The sequence below is a fragment of the Lygodium microphyllum genome, chromosome 29, assembly GCF_053477565.2.
Source record: "Lygodium microphyllum isolate KBCC chromosome 29, Lygodium_microphyllum_v1.1.10, whole genome shotgun sequence".
Classification (NCBI taxonomy): Eukaryota; Viridiplantae; Streptophyta; class Polypodiopsida; order Schizaeales; family Lygodiaceae; genus Lygodium; species Lygodium microphyllum.
Window position 1 is genome coordinate 119,389,004 of NC_141163.1, and position 19,855 is coordinate 119,408,858.

Below are 19,855 nucleotides of genomic sequence, written 5' to 3' on the forward strand. Positions count from 1 at the left end.
GGGTTCTCCTTGAGCCAAAGGCGAAGGCATCCTTTCCGCGTTTGCCGGCCTCCGCTTTTGAGATCCAAGTGGCCTCCTTGAGTGGACGCCCGCGCCACTTGGTGAGATATTCGGGGAAGCCTCTTTGTTCCCGGCGTCGGAGGAATACTTCTACTTCGAAGGGACTGTTGGAATGGAGCATTGGTACGCGCTGTCCCCATTGGTTGTCGGGATAGAACCTGCGCAGAAGATGAGCATGAAATGCATTATGAACACAAACACTGTCTGGCAGGTCCAGCTTGTAGGTGACTTCGTTCAGCACTCGAGTGATTCGGTAGGGTCCATAGTAACGGTGATTGAACTTGGGGGTCATGTTTTTGGGAAGTGACATATTCTTAGAGCTCACTAGGACCATGTCTCCTTTGGCAAATAGTACAGCCTTTCTCTTTTTGTTTGCTTACTTTGTCATGGTGATCTTGCTCTGCTCTAGGCTTTGCTTAGCTGCTACATTGCGGTCTCTCCATTTCTTCAAGAATTCTTTTGCATCTTGATCTTCGGGTTTGGCCGTTCCGGATGTTAAGGCCAATGGTGTAATGACTTCTTTTCCTGTTGCTAACTCGAAGGGGGTGTACCCGATTGCCGAGTGTATGGAGCTATTATAGTGGAATTCCAAAACATCAAGGTACAATGCCCAATCTTTCTGGTCCACTCGAGCATAGCTTCGGAGATAATCTTCGATGCCTTGGTTGACTCGTTCTATCTGGCAATCTGTCTCTGGGTGGAAGGATGATGAGAATCTCAATTGTGTTTCTAGAGACTTGAAAAGTTCCTTCCACATGTCGCTCATGAATCTTCCATCTCTATCTGATACAATAGCCAGCGGTAAGCCATGAAGTTTGAATACATGTGTGAAGAAGAGGCGTGCTACCTCCTGGGCATTCAGTGGTGGTTTGGCTGGGATGAAGTGAGCTTGTTTGGAAAAATAGTCCACCACTACAAAGATGATTGTGTACCCATGGGACTCAGGTAGTTCCACAATGAAGTCCATGCTGATGACGTCCCAAGGGCGGCTGGGTACTGGTAATGGCTGTAGTAGACCTGCTGGTCTTGATCGTGGTGCTTTGACCATTTGGCAAGTGGGGCAAGTTTTGATGTAGTCTATTACTGTTTGGCCATAAGAACTGCTTCCTGAGGGCCTCCAAGGTTTTGCTTTGCTCTTTGTGGCCTCCAATCTTGCCATCATGTATCTCATGCAGTATGAGTTTCTTCAACTCCACATTGTTGGGGATATATAATCTCTTGCCTAGAAAGAGGATACCTTCCTCTAAGGTGTACATTCCATGTGGGGTCTTCTCTGCTTCCACATCTTTGATTATCTTGTGCATTTCTTGGTCTTGCTCTAGGGCCTCTTTGACGAGTTCTATGAAGTTGTTGTGCTGACCACACTAACAGCTTTTAGGTCAGCTTTCCGGCTCAATGCATCTGCTATCTTGTTAGTGGAGCCGGGCTTGTGTTTAATCTCCAGGTCGAATTCGGCTAGGAAGTCTAGCCAGCAGGCTTGCTTTGCCGATAACTTGGGCTGAGATTAGAAGTATTTGAGGGAGATATTGTCGGTGAAGACGACTGTATGCTTGTCTTGAACATAATGCTTCCATTTTCTAAGGCAGTGTATGACTGCCAACATTTCCTTCTCATGCATGCTCCACCTTGTTTCAGCACCGGTGAACTTCTTTGACTCATAAGCAATGGGGTGACCCTCCTGTACCAGGACACCTCCTATGCCGTAGTCGAATGCATCTGTGGAAATTTCAAAGGGTTTGGTAAAGTTTGGCACCTTTAGGACGGAAGTTTGGCTCATGCACTTCTTCATCTACTCAAAGGCTTCCTGTTGCGCATTCCCCCATGTAAAAGGGTGATCTTCCTTGGTGAGGTGGGAGAGGGGGGCAGTGATGAGGCTGTAATCCTTTATAAATCTTCGGCAAAACACTGTGAAGCCGAGGAACTCCCGCACTTCTCTTACATTCTTGAGTGCATGCCATCTTTGGACGGCTCCCACCTTCTTAGGATCCACTTTGATTCCATCTGCTCCTACAATAAAGCCTAAGAACTCCAACTCTTTCACTGCAAACTCACATTTTTCCGGCTTGGCATTTAACTTATGTTGCCGCAGTTTCTCAAAAACTCGGCGTAGGTGTTGCTTATGTTCTTCTAATGTTTTGCTATAGACTAGAAGGTCATCTATGTAGATAATGACAAAGATATCTATCTTCGGTCTAAAGACTCCATCCATGAGGCCACAAAATGTGCCTGGCCCATTGCTTAGGCCGAATCCTAGTACTAACCACTCAAAACTACCATATCCGGTGCGGAATGCTGTTTTGGGGATATCTTCTTCGGCTATGCGGATTTGGTGGTATCCTTATCTAAGATAAATACGGCTAAAGTACTCGGCCCCGTGTAACCTATCTAAGAGATCTTCCACTAGGGGCATGGGGTATTTGTTTTTTATGGTGATTTTGTTAAGGGCCCTATAATCTACACAGAGTCTGAGTCCCCCATCCTTCTTCTTTACAAATAACACTGGGGCACCAAAGGGGGATTTGCTAGGGCGGATGAATCCTTGTTCTTCTAGTTCATGCAGTTGCTTCTTCAGTTCCATTAGTTCAGTGTGATTCATGCGATAGGGAGCTCGGGCTAGTGGGGTAGACCCTGGGATTAGCTCAATTTTGTGATCTACATCTCGCTTGGGTGGTAGACCTTTGGACAGCTCGGCTGGCATCACATCTTTGAACTCTTCCAGTATTTCTACCACCTCTGTTTTCTTGTTCTATTGTCTGGGTTTCTTGCCACTTTCTTCTTCTTCAATCAGTCGGATCATACATAGATAGACCATATCTCCTTGTTTGACTGATTTTTCGACTTGCTTGGCACTGCAGCAAGTCATGATACATGGCCTGATAACGGTCCCCTGGACCGGTACACTTTGGGTCTGCCCTTTGGTTGGGTTGAAGTTTGTTTCATTGTTTGGCATCATACTCTTGGCTTATTCTCCTTCATTTGCACTTTGATTGGGGTCCTGCCAGGCAGTTGCATTCTTTCACATGGTACTCTGACGCCTTCTCCTTTCATATCTAACATCATTTCATTTACACCTTTACCAAACATTGCAATGACATACTTGTCATAGAATTCCAATCCCTGTATCACTTCAAAATCATCCATGGGGATTACTAAGAAGTTGAGTTTCGCCTTCCACTTGTCGGCTGCTACTTGGACTGCAAATACTTGTTTCACCTCCTTGGCTTCTCCTTGTGTGAATGTCACTGTTAATCCTTCTAGGGCCTTCGACAGTTTTAATCCATGTTTTGCTGTGCACCCTGGTGTCATGAAGTTGTGTGTTGCTCTTGTGTCCACCATGATAGGTTGGTTACCCTCGCCCACTTGGCCTTTGATGTATAGATGGTGGACTGCTACTACTCTGGCTACCATGCATTGGGGTCGGGCGCTAACTGACCCTACCCTTGGGTGGTCCATGCTTTCTTCACTCCCATTAGGGATTTCCTGGATTCGCGGTGGTTGTAGTTCTTCTCCTCCATATGCACTAGTTGCATTCACCCTTGATCCACTTGACGAAGCTGTATCTTCTATTGGGCATCTCTTTTGGTAGTGTGGACCCCCGCATTTGAAGCATCTGATTTCGACGGATGGGCCTGGGGGTCTCCACCATGACGTGTTTGATCCTACCGGCCCATACGATGTACTAGGGGTTGGCCTATAGTGATTGTTTCCCCATCTCCCTGCTGCTCCTCTTGGTACTAAGGCGGTTTGTGATATGGCCGTGGTGGTAGTGCTTTTTTGGCTCCTTGTATCTGTGAATGCCCCTCTAGGAGCATTGGGCCTCTGGTTCCATGAGTTGTTGTTGTTGAAGGCATTGTTGAAGTTGTTGTTGAACCTGTTTTGATTCCCTTGTGCTGTTCTTCTACCTTCCAGGTCTACCAGTCGTTCGGCCATTCTCATGGCTTCTGCTAAGCTTGTTGGCTCCTGTCTCTCCACATCTCTTCTAGCCCATTCTTGCATCCCAAACAAAAATCCATGTAGCTTAGTACATGTATCCATGTTTGGTAGCTGCAGCATGATCTGCCTATATTTGCTGACATATTCTTTCATCTTTCCCTGTGTTTGCTTGAGGTTCCTCCATTCATCTCTCACTTTGAATTTCTCCAGCTTTGGAATAAAGTAGTCCTTCAGTTCTTCCTGGAGTTCTTCCCACGAACAGATTGTGTGGCCCTGCTCTTGTTCTAGCAAGTACCAACTGGCAGCGTCCTCCTCCAAGTAAATGGATGCCTGTCCACCTCTACGATCCACTTCTTCAGAACCAACCCATCTCTCTCTCCCTTGTACTTGGCGGGTTGGGGCATCTTGAATTTTCCATAATCATCTTCTGAACTACTACTATCTTCCTCTTCTTTGCGATGGTGCTTCTTCTCCTTCTTGTCTTTCTTTTTGCTTCCTAATTCTACTACTTTCTCCTTCTCCTTCCTTGTATCTTGCGCCCTCCTAGATGTCTTCTCTCTACCCGTTCTATCCATCTCCTCTTGCATTCGGTGTCTTTTCTCCTCTTCTTGTTGTTGAATCACCCATTCTCTATAGCCCTGCTCTACTTCTAGTTTTTTCCTCCTTTTTTCCTCCTCTTCTTTCATTTGCATGTTCCTCCATATTGATTCTAGCATGCCTGACATACTATCTAACTGTCTTTCTAGTCCGGTCACTTTCTCCTCTTGGGCCACTCTCCATTCTTGTCCCCTACTCTTCTTCCTCTCCTTTAGTGTTGGGAGGGTGACGTTCTCCCTTTCGTCCTCCATGTGGTTGGTAGTGGTGTCGACGCGGGGAAGCCGTGTTTCGCCTGTGGTGGTGTAGGTCGTGCCGCGGGGAAGCCGCGTCCCGTCTTCAGACGGTGGGATGTCGCGGTTTGGGCGTCACGCCGGGGCGACGCATTGGGGGGCGTCGCGACGTGGGGCGACGCGATGTGGGGCGACACAACGCCGGGCGTCGCGCTGTGGGTCATTACGACTTCGATCTCTTTGGGGCACTAGATCTTTCCTCTTGCTGGAGGGACAACATAGACACATCCCAGGACTACACCCTCGTGACGCCACACATAAGAGGGTTCACCACTGGGCATAGGGAGTCACACGTAGAGTGGAAACAAGGCAGGGCTTTGAGTCACTACTACTCCCTATATAGGTGCAATCGGTAGCAACGGCATGGTATAGCTACAAAGCCCTTACACCCCCCCCCCCCCCCCCCCACACACACTCTCCCACTAGCCAAATGACCTAAGCCTTAAAAGTACCGAACCAGTGTTGGGGATAAGTTATCCATGTGACCTCCTCCTTAGGCATATGTGCACACGTATAACACGTGCATGCACATTTTATAAATAAATAAATAATTTACTCTTGTGAACTCATTCTTGATATGTGGTTGTGCATTTACTTAAAAGCACGCAAACATATGCAAAAAGAATAATTTTTGCAAACATTGGCTAACCATTTTCAATAGTGTATGTGTGTTATTCCTTATCGTGAAAACTCCACCTTAGTCGTCGACAAAACACGTAAAAAATTATGCATGCATGAAAAGGAGAAATGGGAATAAAAGAAAAATCATCCAGTTAGTCTAATTCTAACTAAAAGCCAAAGAGTAGTTAACTAAAAGAGAGAAAGAGTTCAATTGTAAGTAGAACTTTACAAGAGAATGACACATGGTGAGAGAGAGATAAGCAATGATTAGAAAGAATATATACTTGTCCTCCCATCTATTGCCACATAAATACTCATTTTTCTATTTTTCTAACTATCATATTAAAAATTTTAGAAAAATCCTAGTACTTTTTAACATCCACAAGACACATCATTTCTCATATCCTAAAATTTGATGAAAATTTCAAAAACGAGATTTTCTTTTTTATTGATTGAAAATTCCTAAGTTGCCACATTAATACTCCTCCAAATTTTTCAATTTTCATTTTAAAAAAATTGGGATATTTTTAGCCACTTCCAACCTCATCAGGGAATCTCATATCCTCTTTATAATATTCTCTTAAAATGAAAAAATGAGAATTTTTTGAAAAATCCTAAACTACCATCTCATTAGAAATATCTTACACATGGCATTTTCATGTTAAAAAGATTTTAAGAAATTTTAAAAAGCTGATACCCAATTAATGAACCCATCACCCATCATTTTCATGGTGCCACCATGTGACACCTCAAATGTCGCTTATGTAGGCAGCATCCCATACCTCCCCTTCCCCCTTTCTCTCCTATAAATAAAACCCCTCCCCTCCAATGTAAGAGCATGGAGTGTGGAGCTAAACAGACTCTGCTGTGAAGAAGGGCGATCAAAGAAGCGACGACGACACCCTTACACTGCCAAAATCTTCTCTTAATTTTATTCTTTCTCTAAAATCCAAAAATATCCTCATCATGCCACCAAGAAGACGAGGTGTGGCATCACCCCAAAATGTGGCTACATCGCCAACATCCTCACTTAATGCAAGGCCAACTACGAATAATCCAAACAAAAATCAGGTTTTTAAATAAATTAAAAATATACTATTTTATTTTAGAAAAATAATAAAAATCATTTTATTCTTAAAAGATTATTACTTTAAAGTAGAAAGCTTAATAAATTAATGATCAAATTTGATTTTTAATATTCGCATTTTGATAATCTTTCTTTTAATCAAATGATAATTCTTTTTAAAAAGAAAGAATTAGTGATAATTATAGTTAAAGTTAGATTGGATTCTAGTCATTTGAAATAATTAGAAAATTGATTGTATATATACATGGCATAATAAAGTCAAAAATTTAAAAAAAAAGAATGATTGTTATACTTTAGAAAAATCCTAACATAGAATGTTATACTAAAGAATAAACAAGCATGCTTGAAAATTTTCTAACTTAGAATGTTATGCTAACTATTATGCTTTAGAAACTTTTTACATAAAATGTTAAGTCAAAAATCTTATTTAACATCATATCTAGTTTAAGACTTATCCAAGGTAATCTATTAAAAAACTAATATTATTAGAATATTAAAATTAATATTTAAAAATATATATAGAATATTAAAATTATTTCCATGATTGAGCTAACCATAAATTTGAGTATCATACTCATAAGAATGAAATTAATGGAATCCTTATAAATATTAAATATTAACTAAGGATAAATTAGTTAAGTCCATCTATAAAAGTTAAGTATAGTAATAGTAATAATTATTTAGATGCATCATTGAAATTTCAATTATTCTCTTAACTAAAAATTAACAGTTTCTATGAACGTTTAAACATATACGACTTATTTCTATGATAATGATAATTGTTAATAGAATTGAAGACTCCTTTAAATAAGAATAGTTTCTATCGATTTGGCCATGGAAAGACTTTCGTAATCATAAACTATCCTAGATGACATATGAAATATAAATTATTACTTAGAAATGAATTTCTTAACTCTTGGGTGACAAAACAGATAAATACGGAAGTATAAGAAATTGTTGATTTAGTAAACTTAGAAAAAAGTCATAGGAAAATAATGTAATCGAAGAAAGAAAAGAATTGGTTGCCATAATTTTGAAAAATTTAAAAATTAGCAAAACAAATCAAGCAAAGTCTTCCCATAGAAAATTCAATAGCTGCAAAAAGAAAGAAGCAGGGAATGGAAATCCTTAGAAATTATTGGTTGTCAAAATCAAAGTCATTGAAAAATCTTTTTTATAAAGTTATAATCGGCTTTATAAATTATTATTTTTAGTAGCATTAATTGCTCAAGAAATATTGATTACAAAGGACTGGATGGTTGATGGCTTCTGATTTTCAAAACCTAGATGTGATTGTGATTTTTTCACTAATGGAAGGAAATATTCTTACCCAGATTAAGGGCAATTTTAGTGGTTGACTTTCCCCTAGCGTCAATTGCTAGAGCTCGAACGAGCTAGATATATCTTTTGGTTTGCTTAGAGCATCTGATCAGTGCCTAGGATTCCCTCCTATGGCGACTCATTACCATGAGGGGCACTGGTCGGCTCCTAGAATATGTAGTCAGTGCTAAGACTAAGAAGAAATCTGTACTATTATCAATGCGGTTTTGCATTGGAGCTTGGAGATGCAGGCTAAAAACACTTCTCTTGTTTTTTGAGAGCGGACACACCTCTGGTTTTGAGGGTGGAATTGAAAATATATAAATATGCTTTTATCCAATGTTTTGAAAGTACTAGTTTCACTGTTTTCATATCATGAATTAACGAAGATGTGAAACGAACCTTGTGCTAAAAGGGTAATTAATGAAGCTATTTTTATGTGTTCAATAGCGTGGTAGTATGCTATGTTTAGATAACTAAAGAAAACATTGTTTAAAGGGAAGTGGGCGAACAACCTTTCCTGACGAAGGGCATTCAATGGCAGGGTGGACCCAATGAGTCGAGTGCTTTACTAAAATGGAAAAATAGGATAAGAGCGGACACAATGACTTACCCTAGGGTCAAAGTCTTAGAACCTTGGTTGATCATTATCTTAGGGAAAAGGTACAACATCTGTGCTAGAACGTGTTAGGGTTCCACGAACTTGAGCTTGTTGTTAGAAAAAAGCATTGCACTCCATAAACCAAGGGTAATGACCCCTCTCCGTTCAGATGAGAAGCCCCTCAAAGGACACCTCCAAACATGAGCTAGCTAAAGACAGGAGATTGTTAGGTCAGCAAGAAACACTCAGATCAATCCTCATGGGATGAGGCAGGACATTCCCCTATGAGGTGGACCTCGGGTCACCTAAACTGATCAAAGTCCAAACATTCTAGTGGAGTGTGGACGGCGGTAGCTAGAAAAGATCCCAGATGACCATCAAACGTTATCGACTATATTTAGCAGTCGGTACCTCACAACATCTCATAAGACTATATTGACTAATGAAGGGAGGAGAATCCAAAATGGACAAATATATCTTTAAATATCACAAAATGTGAGTCCATACAAAGAATAAAATATATGTCCAAGAAAGCTTACATAGAAAAATCTTGCATGGACCATAGGGGCAAAAAATAATAAGAAATATATCTAAGAAAGCTTACATAGAACAAGTCTGTATGGACTATACGGACTAATGAAGGGAGGAAAATCCAAAATAGACAAATATATCTTTAAATATCATAAAATGTGAGTCCATACAAAGAATAAAATATATATCCAAGAAAGCTTACATAGAAAAATCCTACATGGACCATAGGGGCAAAAAATAATAAGAAATATATCTAAGAAAGCTTACATAGAACAAGTCTACATGGACCATAGGGGCAAAAAAAGAAAGTATGTGTGCTTCCAAAATCTAAGCGACTGCCACAACTCCACAATGTTTAAGAGCTCATCCCAATGCAATAGAGTATCGAATAAACTCTACAATATAAAGCAACCAAAGATTAATCCACATTACATAATGCATCACAAAAAATCTAGAAACTCAAAACATGAAAGAGGCATGACTTATCGGACTGTGAGGTGTCCACCAGTCTCAATCCAAGGCAAACCTTTTAGTAATCCATCAGTAGATTTTTCAAAATGACGCTGCCTACTATCAGTGCTCCCTTAGAGTATCACGGGGTTTGTCACTTAGGCCCTATTGAGTTTATATCACAACAACAGAAGAGTTCCGGCCGAACCCACTTGGATCGACCTGAATTTTTGGGTTCCTAACATCAGATGTGTCTCTAATGTCAGTAATTTCGAGTTTCCACTTCCTACAGGATTACTCGAATTGAAGCAGACTTTCCATTACACTTGGTTCAAAGAGAATGGGAGACGAAGGGGATTGCGATGCATCAACCCTTCTACCCATAAGTTAAAATCCCATTCCGACCCTCTAAAACAATGCAAGTCGGTTCTACCTAACGACTAGTTGGTCAATTTATTGCCTTCCTATTTCTATCGCCAATTTAGAAAATATCCCAGATAACCAAGAAAAACCCTACCATTGGATGGACCCCCGTTGAGGGTCACGCGCACCCGCTTTTCTTTTATGACCATATCATCTTTAGTTTTTTAATTACCTACAACACATTTATTGAAACATATACAACCAACTTCCTTAATTAGTTAATTAAATCACAGGTTCCTTCACGTAATTTATTTCATGGACATACATACAATTCAAATAACCCTTGAATAAAAAACAAATTCCTTTATTATATTGGAATTTTATTACAATTTTCATCTTTTTCGATCCTACAGACGATATACAGAATTCCATGAGGATATTCTGTCTACCAAGATGATATTCTATCCACCAAGATTCATCGTTAGATTCTAGGAATAATACGAAATTTACGGCTAAAGTCGCCCATCATCCACATTTCCTACTGGTCATAACTATCCCTACGGACAAACCTTTCCACTATGGAGCCAATCTAAGCCTCTCAAAATGATAAATCAAATATCTAGATCCTAGCAAATACAAATAATCCTTTCAAACAATGACAATCACACCATTGTGCAGTTCAGAGCTTCCATAGCCAAGGTAGGCCTCATTCGAGTACTGCTAGAGATACATGAGTGCTTGAGGTGGAAAGACCATGGTGCAGTTCATAGCTTTCATAACCATCATTCGTGAGTGAGTTCTAGAGATAGAGAAGGTTGAATGAATTTGGGATGGGAGATTATGAGAGCAGCTTGCTAAGTTGAAGATCAAGATAGAGGCAGGTTTAGTTAATTCGTTTCCTCTCTAATTTCCACCCTCATAGCCTCTTAAGATCTTCTTCCCTCTCTCTCTCTTTCTAATTCTTCCCCTCTCTAACTCCCTCTCGCAACCTCTCCGGGGCAGTGGGAGGGAAGGGGGGGGTCTACCTCCCTCTCTTTTCCTCCCTCTTGCTCTATACTCCTGAGAAGGGCCTCTTCCCTCTTTCTCAGACCTCTCTCAATTGCTCCCCATGCCTCTTATTTATAGCTAAATTAGAGAAAAATGGTTATGGCTGAGAAGAAGAGCTCTTTATGGAGGGAATCTTAGCAAAATCAGCTATCTAAGGCTTCAAGATGCAATCCGATGGTTCCATTGGCTCCTAAAGGAAGGTAAAACCCCAAGATACATCCTCAAAAATCTTTCAGATCACTCCTCCCAATTCAGAGTGTTGTTTGTTGCCTGTAAACTACAAACGTGACGCGCGCGATTTTACCAATTCTTTTTTTTGCATTAAATCTCCAAAATCGATTGGAAAAGCCACTTGCTTTTTTTACATGACACCTTGTTCTAAAATTTTTTGTAGCTTTTTAATATCTAAAATATAAAAAATATGCTAGTTTTGTCCAAAAATCTACTATATTTGGACCATCCATACTATAGATATTGACACTAATGACTAATATGGCTCATAACTCTTGTTCACGTGGTAACTTCCGTGACAGGTGGCTACAGTCCCTATCAATCCAAAAAAAATGTTGAGTTACGATCATTGAGGTTTTTTTTTTTGCTTGAGATCTTCTCTATTTAATGATTTTAGAGTTATTCAAGTCCATTTGCCGAGAAGTTGGGAAGATTTTAAATCAGTTTCGGGATATCACACGGACCGCTATGCATATGTAATCTATCCATGAGAGTAATGGAACCATGCCTCTTTGCATATTGAATCTCCAAACTTGTGTGATCGTAGTTTGTAATCAAATGCTACAATAAAAACAAAGTAGTATTGTTAGAAATAAGATTATTAGTATAAGTAGTATACCAAATAAGAAAGTGAACATAACCAAAAGAAAACTTATGAAATCATTCAAATAAGTTCTATGTCCGCCACTCCCAAGATGATGCACGATCATTGTCTCTAGTTGTGCCCTCGTTGTCTCTTATTGTTACCATTATTGTCTTCAAGAGTTTGCAATCTCCTCCTTGAGTCTCCACCAATCCTCTACATCCAGCCACTCAAGCTTTAGGGTGCCACTCCTCTTGATTGACTTGCATGCATTTGACTATCTACATGACATATGCACATGCATGAGTTCGTCATCCATCTAGTGAAAAATCAATCGATCATCATAGGTACTGAGAAATCCTCATACAAGAATATTATCACATAGTCCTCTCCCTCCCACATATATTTTTAGTGGTCTAGAATGTTCTGCCTAAATCATATAACTCCCTCATGTATGCCATCATCCTCTTCCAGTCAGGATTCATGAGCATGGCATCAATTTTCTCATCCATTAATTAACTACCCATACCTTGGTGGGGTGCATCCAAGATGTGTCCTCTCCCACCTGCGACCATGCTTCTAGGTGTAACCAAGAGACCCTTGTCCTGCCTGGAGTACCTGTAGGGGTGGTATCTCTCAAAGTATCTAAGCCTCGCTCCATGGTGGCTAGCCTAGAGCATCAACTTTGCTTGCTAGAGATCAACACGTTAGAGTATGTCGAGGTAGAATACACTAAATGATGTGATGATAATTGAGACAACTCCTAGTATGCCATATCTCTGAACCATACCATCTGATGCAGAGACATGCATAAAGATCTCCTATAGCTCCTCATTTTTCATTCCTTGACTCATCATTCTCTTTGGATCATCTACAGTGACCTACATAGCCAAAAAATAATATTAGCACAATCAAATAAGGATGAAGATGAAGTACAATAGTATATATTTGAAAAGAAGGATGTTAGTTTAAAAACATATAAAAACAAATAGTCAACAAATTTGATAACAAGCAAATGTAAATACGATCAATCCTATGACTCCATGAGACAAGCTCTTGGGATAGTTCAGCATGCACTAGAAGGTCTATGCATAGATCCCCATATAAAGAGGGAAGTCTACTTCATTCTTGAAAAATTCTTGTGCTCCACTCTCTTCACCTAGATTGCCTATGCTTATTTCCTTTTGCATACTACAAGCCCTCCTCATCCTCCACCCACCACAACAAGGACTCTACCTACATACTCTCCTCATATATGCTAAGGACATTGCTTTCATCATACACTCGAGCGCTACAGGATATTGATGGCACAACATACCTCTAATGAGGTTGTCATGGGTTTGGGTACAAAATTACATCTTTAATATCAAATAAGAGCCTACCACAAAGAATGAAAAAGTATTTGTGGTTGTCTTGTGCTCTCTAAAAATTAACAAAAAAGGTTGTGCGCATATTCACAATAACCCAACAATATAAATATATCATGCAAATCGTTCTATATTTTCTCAAAGTCTACCTCTAAGAATCCAAAGGGTCCTCACCGAACGGTTTCCTTGCTCCTTTCAATACCAAAGGGAAACCATCCTTCGGGTCATAGAACTACTCACGATCAACATTCTTTGTAGGCTCAGTGTGATCGGTGGGCAGGTCATCCTCATCATTGTGCCAATCTTCCATGACATACATGCTATGAACCTTGACCTAGTTGTCTTGCAAGGGCATTTGAAGGCATGATCAACAGTGTACTTATCTCTGCATTTAAAGCATAGCCCCTTTTCCTTCCGTTCCTTCACAACATCCGGAGAAATGAAGCGTTGGCTACTGGATCCATGGGAAAGTGATGTAGTGGATTGTTTATTTTCATCATACTTATTCTCAAAATTAGAGCCAAATGCTGTCCCAAAAGTGCCTGTTTTTCTTTTAGCATAGAAGGAGGGGCAAGTGGGGACTTTGGGGCCGTTATTAGGCATAGAAGTGTCTCAGAACCAACTCTGTATGGGGCTGATTATGAAGGGATGCAAGGCTATCAAGAACTTTTTTGAGAATGTTCATTCTTACGGTACTTTCTTGCATATCTCTCAGCTAGCTCAATTGCATCAAAGAGTGTGGTAGGTTTTTGGGCCATGACATTTGCTGATAGGCTTCGTTCCAACCCATAGATATACTTGTGCAATTTAGCATCATCTACTCTCCACATACATTGTCAAGTTCATGAACTGATTTGTTACTCATGCACTATAAGGTCACGTTGGTCAAGACTGTACCATCGTCTTGCCAACCGCTCTTTTTCCACAGGAGACACAAAAACTTGGACCATATGCATTTTAAAATCTTCCCAATCAATGAGCTGTTGATTCTCTCAATTGATATAGTGCCACCATGTGTGGGCAAATCCTTCCAAGTGGAGAGAAGCAAAAAGGATATTCTGATCATCAGTGCGAGGGTAGATATTGAAGTACGACTCCAACTTGGACGTCCATTCCTCCAAGTTAGATGGTGAGGGGGATTGCCCATTGTACTTTGTTAGGAAGATATTTTCACGTAGATTATTAGGGCCATAATGCCCATGAAACCCTTACTGCCCATACATCCCATGGTGACCATACATGCCTTGCTATCCATACATCCCATGTGGTGCATTAATCCCATGTTGTCCATTATAGCCAGGATGTCCATGATTTCCATGTTGGCAATTGGTACCATATTGTACCATGATGGGAGTGATTCATATAGGGTGCATGGGGGCTCCTAGGGAGAGTGGGGGAATTTTGACCAAGGGTGGGGGAGGGACTCAGCGGGATGTTGGCTACATGGTTGACAGGGGAATTCAATAGGGGCTCATCCTGTGCATGAGAGGATTCACCAATCTCATAAGTAGAAGGGGGGAATCCCCTTAGCACCAAGTATACCCAATGGACCATGCAATGGCTCCTAATGTGGAGGACGTCTAGACTCATGCCTAAAGTCATTGACCTTCTCTTGGGCTGAAGCGGTAGCTAGTTGAGCAATAAGAGTAGTGAGTTGCTCCAAGGTATGTTGAATCCTCAAGTTTGAGAGAGCCATGTGCTTGATAGCTTCATCAAACTTGAACATCATTTGGTGGTGGTTGGTCACCATGTCATTATATCGTTTCATGTGGCAAAGCTCATGCTGACATAAGGTATGATTGAGCAGGGTGTACAGGTCCGTTTCAAGCATTTCCTATACATCACCATGGTAATCTTGTGTCGAGCTCAGGTTCCTCATTCATGGAGGTCCAGGAGTCTCTAATCTCCCTCTAGAGGTCCTCTTGGGCCTTGATTTTGCCTTTCTGGCCAGCCATCTGGATGTAGTCCATAGGACCTACTGTGAGTAAATGGGGCGTAACTTTTTGTAGGAACGTGCGATTGATGAGATTTTTGGTTGAAGTTGGAGGGGACAAAGTCCTCTTTGAGATGAGATATTAACCTTTGTGCCAAAAAACAATCAAATTTTTTTGCAGTGGAATTATTGTGCCTGTGTCTTGGGGCATCGAGCGGTCCACAGTGACCCTAGAGCACAAAAATGGGTTTAACTTCCAAACCATAGCTTCAGATTGGGGAGATTTTTGATTCAAACCGGAGGGGACAAAACCCTCTTCAAGGTGAGCTATAGGGTTCACTCCCAAATTCAAAACATAAATTTCTACAATAGGATCTTCTTGACTGTCTTGCAGGACTGTGACTAAGAACACTAGCCTGCTATCCCTTATTGCAAAGGCCTTATATGGATGAAGCAAAGTTAGAGAGACCTGATCAAAAACATAAATAGAATCCTAAGCATACTAAGCATTATCCCAAGCATCATTGCACACCCATCTTCTCTGCCATCAATGAATAAGTAAATTCATTGCCATACATCTCTTCTGATTGCATGCACTTCAAGTGCCATTAGCATTGAGGAGGTGTCCAAAGGGGATCATTGCATTAGGGAAGGTGGAGATCATGGGGAAAGTACCTGCACCAACATACAAGTATCAGGCTCTGGATCACCGAGAGGTGGGCAAAGTTCCTCCCGGGCCAGGTTGTGCACCCCTTCAAGATCTTAAGTGGTAAGGGAGGGTCATCTCTCCTTTGTCTTAGCACCTCACATGGCATTGGCTTTTTTCCTCATCTGGAGTATACATGGCAAACATTTTTATTAAGCAATCATCATGAGATGCATTGGGCCTTTTCATGAGATGCAAGGAATGAAGGAGGGTTGGGGTAGGGGTTACCTTGGCATGCCAGTGACTCACTAGCTGCTACTTACCCACTTTACTTTACAACAGCTATTATTCACTTTGAGGCTTATCCAAGTCACAAGACAAAATGGGGGTTAATGTCAGCCAATACAATGAATTTCAGGACTAGATATGATGCATGCATACAAAAGGGATTGAGTTACAAAGGCTATGCAATCTTTAATCTCTCCAACAAGGGATTAAGCTCAGTAAGTGGCTAAATTTGAGAGATTAAGATTAGATTGACATACCTCTTCAATGCTTAGGGAGACTGTTGAAGCATAACTCATCATGATGCCCATTTGCTCCATCAATCAAGCCCGGTTGGTTGGGGCATTCCCATGGAAGAAGACTTCAGCATTTGAATGCTCCTAATGATGATGATGGCTCCCGTGCTTGTTCCTGCGCTGAGCTTCAAAAAAGGAAAGCTTTAAGTGAAGCTTTCATGGCTGGCCACAAAAACTCTCTACATGCTGAGCTCCATGTCTTCAATCCGAGTAAGAGAAATCATTCACAGGCTAAAGGGCTTGTGGGGGTTGAGCTTTCAAGATTAGAGATGGCTTCATTTGAAGAATCCATGGTTGCCCAAGCTGTCCAGCTACTGTCCATCTTGGGGGTTGATTCCCGGGAGCCAAGAATATCAAGGAGGAGCCAAGAGTGTCCAATTGCTGAGCAAGTGCCTTGGAGTGGCAAAGGGCAGCAAGGGGGAAAGATTGGAGCAGGGGGGGTAGGGAGAGAAGGAAACAACAACGCAAAATGCACTACAAATTGTGGGCTATTCACCCGACTCTCTCCTGGCCTGTGACCCTTCACAAGGGTATCGCCCTTGGTTAGGGGCAAGAGGGGAAGACTCTTGGGGCTTTAGGAGGGCACTTCCATGGTTACTCTAGAGAAAATGAAGGGTTCTTCTCTACTATGTGGCTATGGCAGTTTGCTTGGGAGGAGAGAGAAAGGGGCTGAAGCAAAATGTCGCCAAGTTTTTATCCTCCTCTAACCCCTGAGACTCCAAACTTGGCATGGAGCCCTTAAAATTTGCATGAAAAGAAGTGACAACCTGCTATTTTTACCGTTTTACTTCCAGATATGTTTGAGTCTCCAGCCATAGCTCCTGCTTGCTCCAAAAAGCTGAAGTTAACTACAGTCCTTCTTGCCGTACATGTACTTGTAAGTTGAGTATCTAGGGTTTTGGGGATTTGAAAAGGAAGAAAGTGGAAAGGAGAAAAGGACCAAAGCATGAAGCTTTGATACCACTTGTAATGAATGAAACTGAGAGGAGAGAGGAAAATAGTTGAAGAGAGAGCAAGAAGAAGAGAAAAGATGACTAGAAGAGGAGAGAGAAAGACAGAAAGGAGGAGAGAAGGGAGAAGGAAGCCACAAAAGCTGGAGATGAAGGTGAAGAGTATGTTCTTGATAATAACTGGTTGTCCTAATCTAGGACTCTTACACCTTATATACCCTGGTCGGTGTGACTGGGTGTCTAACCCCTAGTCGGTGCGTATCCCACTTGTTACACTAGAGAAAAACTTATGCATCATACATGATAATATGGACCAACAAAAGATAGCTATCCATACTTTCAGCTTAAAAATCTCTCTCTCTCTCTTTCTCTCGTCGGAGAGATGGTGTGCTGGCCGACTTCCTTCTATTGCGATGGGTGAGTTTAAGCTTGTAGATAGGAGGGAAAGGGTAAACACGTGTGGCCACTCTCTAAGGAGGGGAAGAGAAGGAGAATCTCCTAGAGGTTTCTATCTCTCTCTCTCTCTCCCCCCCTCTCTGTCACACCCTCTCTCTCCCTCTCTCTCTCTCTCTCTCTCTCTCTCTCTCTCTCTCTCTCTCTCCCCCTCTGTCACACCCTCTCTCTCTCTCTCTCTCTCTCTCTCTCTCTCTCTCTCTCTCTCTCTCTCTCTCTCTCTCTCTCTCTCTCTCTCTCTCTCTCTCTCTCTCTCTTTCTCTCTCTCTCACTTTAGCATGATGCTTAGCATGTTGAGCCCTTCAAGGCCTCCTCTCCTTCCTTTCTGTCAACATTCCGTTCAAAGCCTCCTCCTCCTTCCTTTTATGATTAGGGGGGGGGGGGGGGGGGGGGGGGGGGTTAGGTGTTGGGGGGTGTGGGGAGGAGGTGGAGTGGTTCCATCACCCGTCCCTTTTGCATGGCAGCGGTGCTGCTGATAGGTGGAGAAGGGGTGGTAGGACCATGGCCTCCCCCTCATCGATGTCTCCTTCCTCTTCAGCATTATCGCCAGCTTCCTTTCCTCTTGCCTCAGCATCATCATCATCCTCCTTCCCCTCGCCACCTGTTCGACAGTGGCTGTGGGGGTGGGTTAAAAATAAATTAAACTAATTTTATTGAAATTGGGGGGGGGGGGGGGTTTCGTATGCGGGGGTATTACCTAGAAGGAGGCCAAACCTTGCTAGAGAAACTATGCAAGGAGCTTTAAAGAGATAATGCCCATGCCATCAAGGATAAGAAAGAGGTTTGGATGAGGCCCAAAAGGCATATGAATAGTTCCTATGACAATAGTACCATGATGTACAAACTTGAATGGAGGAGAAGGAGATAGAGTTGGAGAATAGGAACAAGGAGATAGAAGGAAAAGCCATGGATATAAGAGAGAAGGACAAGGAAATAAAGGGAATAAAGAGGAGCTAAAGGATATAAGGCCCACCTTCACAACCTCGAGGAGATATAAAATCAAGAATTCATAGATAGTCAACAATCCCAAAGCACAACTCAACTTGGCATTCAAGGATATATAGGCTAACTTGAAGATGGCCTCATAGCGGTTTTAAATAGGTTGGAGGGAGAGGTAGAATGGGCTAATACTAAGGTGCTACATTGCATGGCCTCAAGCCTTAGTAATGTCATCTTCCACAAAAGTCGTCGTAGGGAGCAAGTGTCCATGTGTAAAAAATACATAGCAAGAATTGTGAGAAAACATGTTGATTATGTGGACGACCTTAAGGACAAATTAATAGTGATGCCACCTTAGAGCAAGCAGACATTAGGAGGGAATTCATAGTGATGCCGTACAAACCCACTAGGGGATGGATTGTGGACCACCTTTGTCATGCAAGATTTGATGACCACGAATTGAACACCATGTTCTTTGGGTTTCCTCTTCCTTATCAACAATTGAAGACCTTCAACTCCTAGTAGAAACAACTATGGAACCACCATCGATCACATGAGGCAACTAATAGAGATGCTTAAACCCTTTGACCCTCACATAAAAGAGGCAAAAGAAACATTAGATGCCCAAGAAGGTGGGGAATTCACCCAAAAATACCAAGAGGTCTACAAAAGAATGATCAAGACCCTAAGTGCCCCACTCAAAAGGTAATGAACCTCCCACTTGAAATCCCATAGTAGGAAGAAGAAAAAGGAACCCCTATTTAAGTCCCAAGATAGGCCCTAATCAGATATCAGAGTGACATTAGATTTTAAAGTATATGATGAGCCAAGGTTCAAAAGGACTCTCCCTCTACAAATTGTATAATCACTCATTAGAATGGGGGAGAGCATAGCATAATTAGCTCAACCAACAAAATCTAGAAGCCTTCTACAAAGCATGTTGCCTCCAAGGTAGTAGAAGTCATTGCCTCAAAATGAAGCCCAAGGATGCATGGTTGGGGGTAACCGAAGTGGTATTATGGACCATTTTAGAATGTTATGGCCAAGCCTAGTTTGCATGTTGCTACTCACATCCTAATGAACAAGTTGATCTGATGCATTGTCCCTATCCTCAAGCAATGACTATAGTGAAAAGGAGAATGAAAGATATTGTTTCCCCAATATTCCAAATGTACGACCCCTTGATAATGATAAGATGTACCTATTCCAATCCATGGACCTTGTATACTCTCACTAATTTTGCATGGAGACTACCCTAACCTCTCACTCATC

At 41.6% G+C, this 19,855-nt stretch overlaps 1 protein-coding gene across 1 annotated transcript in view; it reads right to left on the bottom strand.

Annotated features, from left to right (window-relative positions):
- Window positions 1-12,212: 12,212 nt before the first annotated feature.
- Window positions 12,213-19,855, bottom strand: part of LOC148011081 (Nucleic acid-binding proteins superfamily) — a 229,967-nt gene continuing 222,324 nt past the window's right edge. The window contains exon 15 of the transcript XR_015689510.1: window positions 12,213-12,595. The gene's annotated coding sequence lies outside the window, so the exon portion shown is untranslated. The remainder of the gene's footprint in view (window positions 12,596-19,855) is intronic.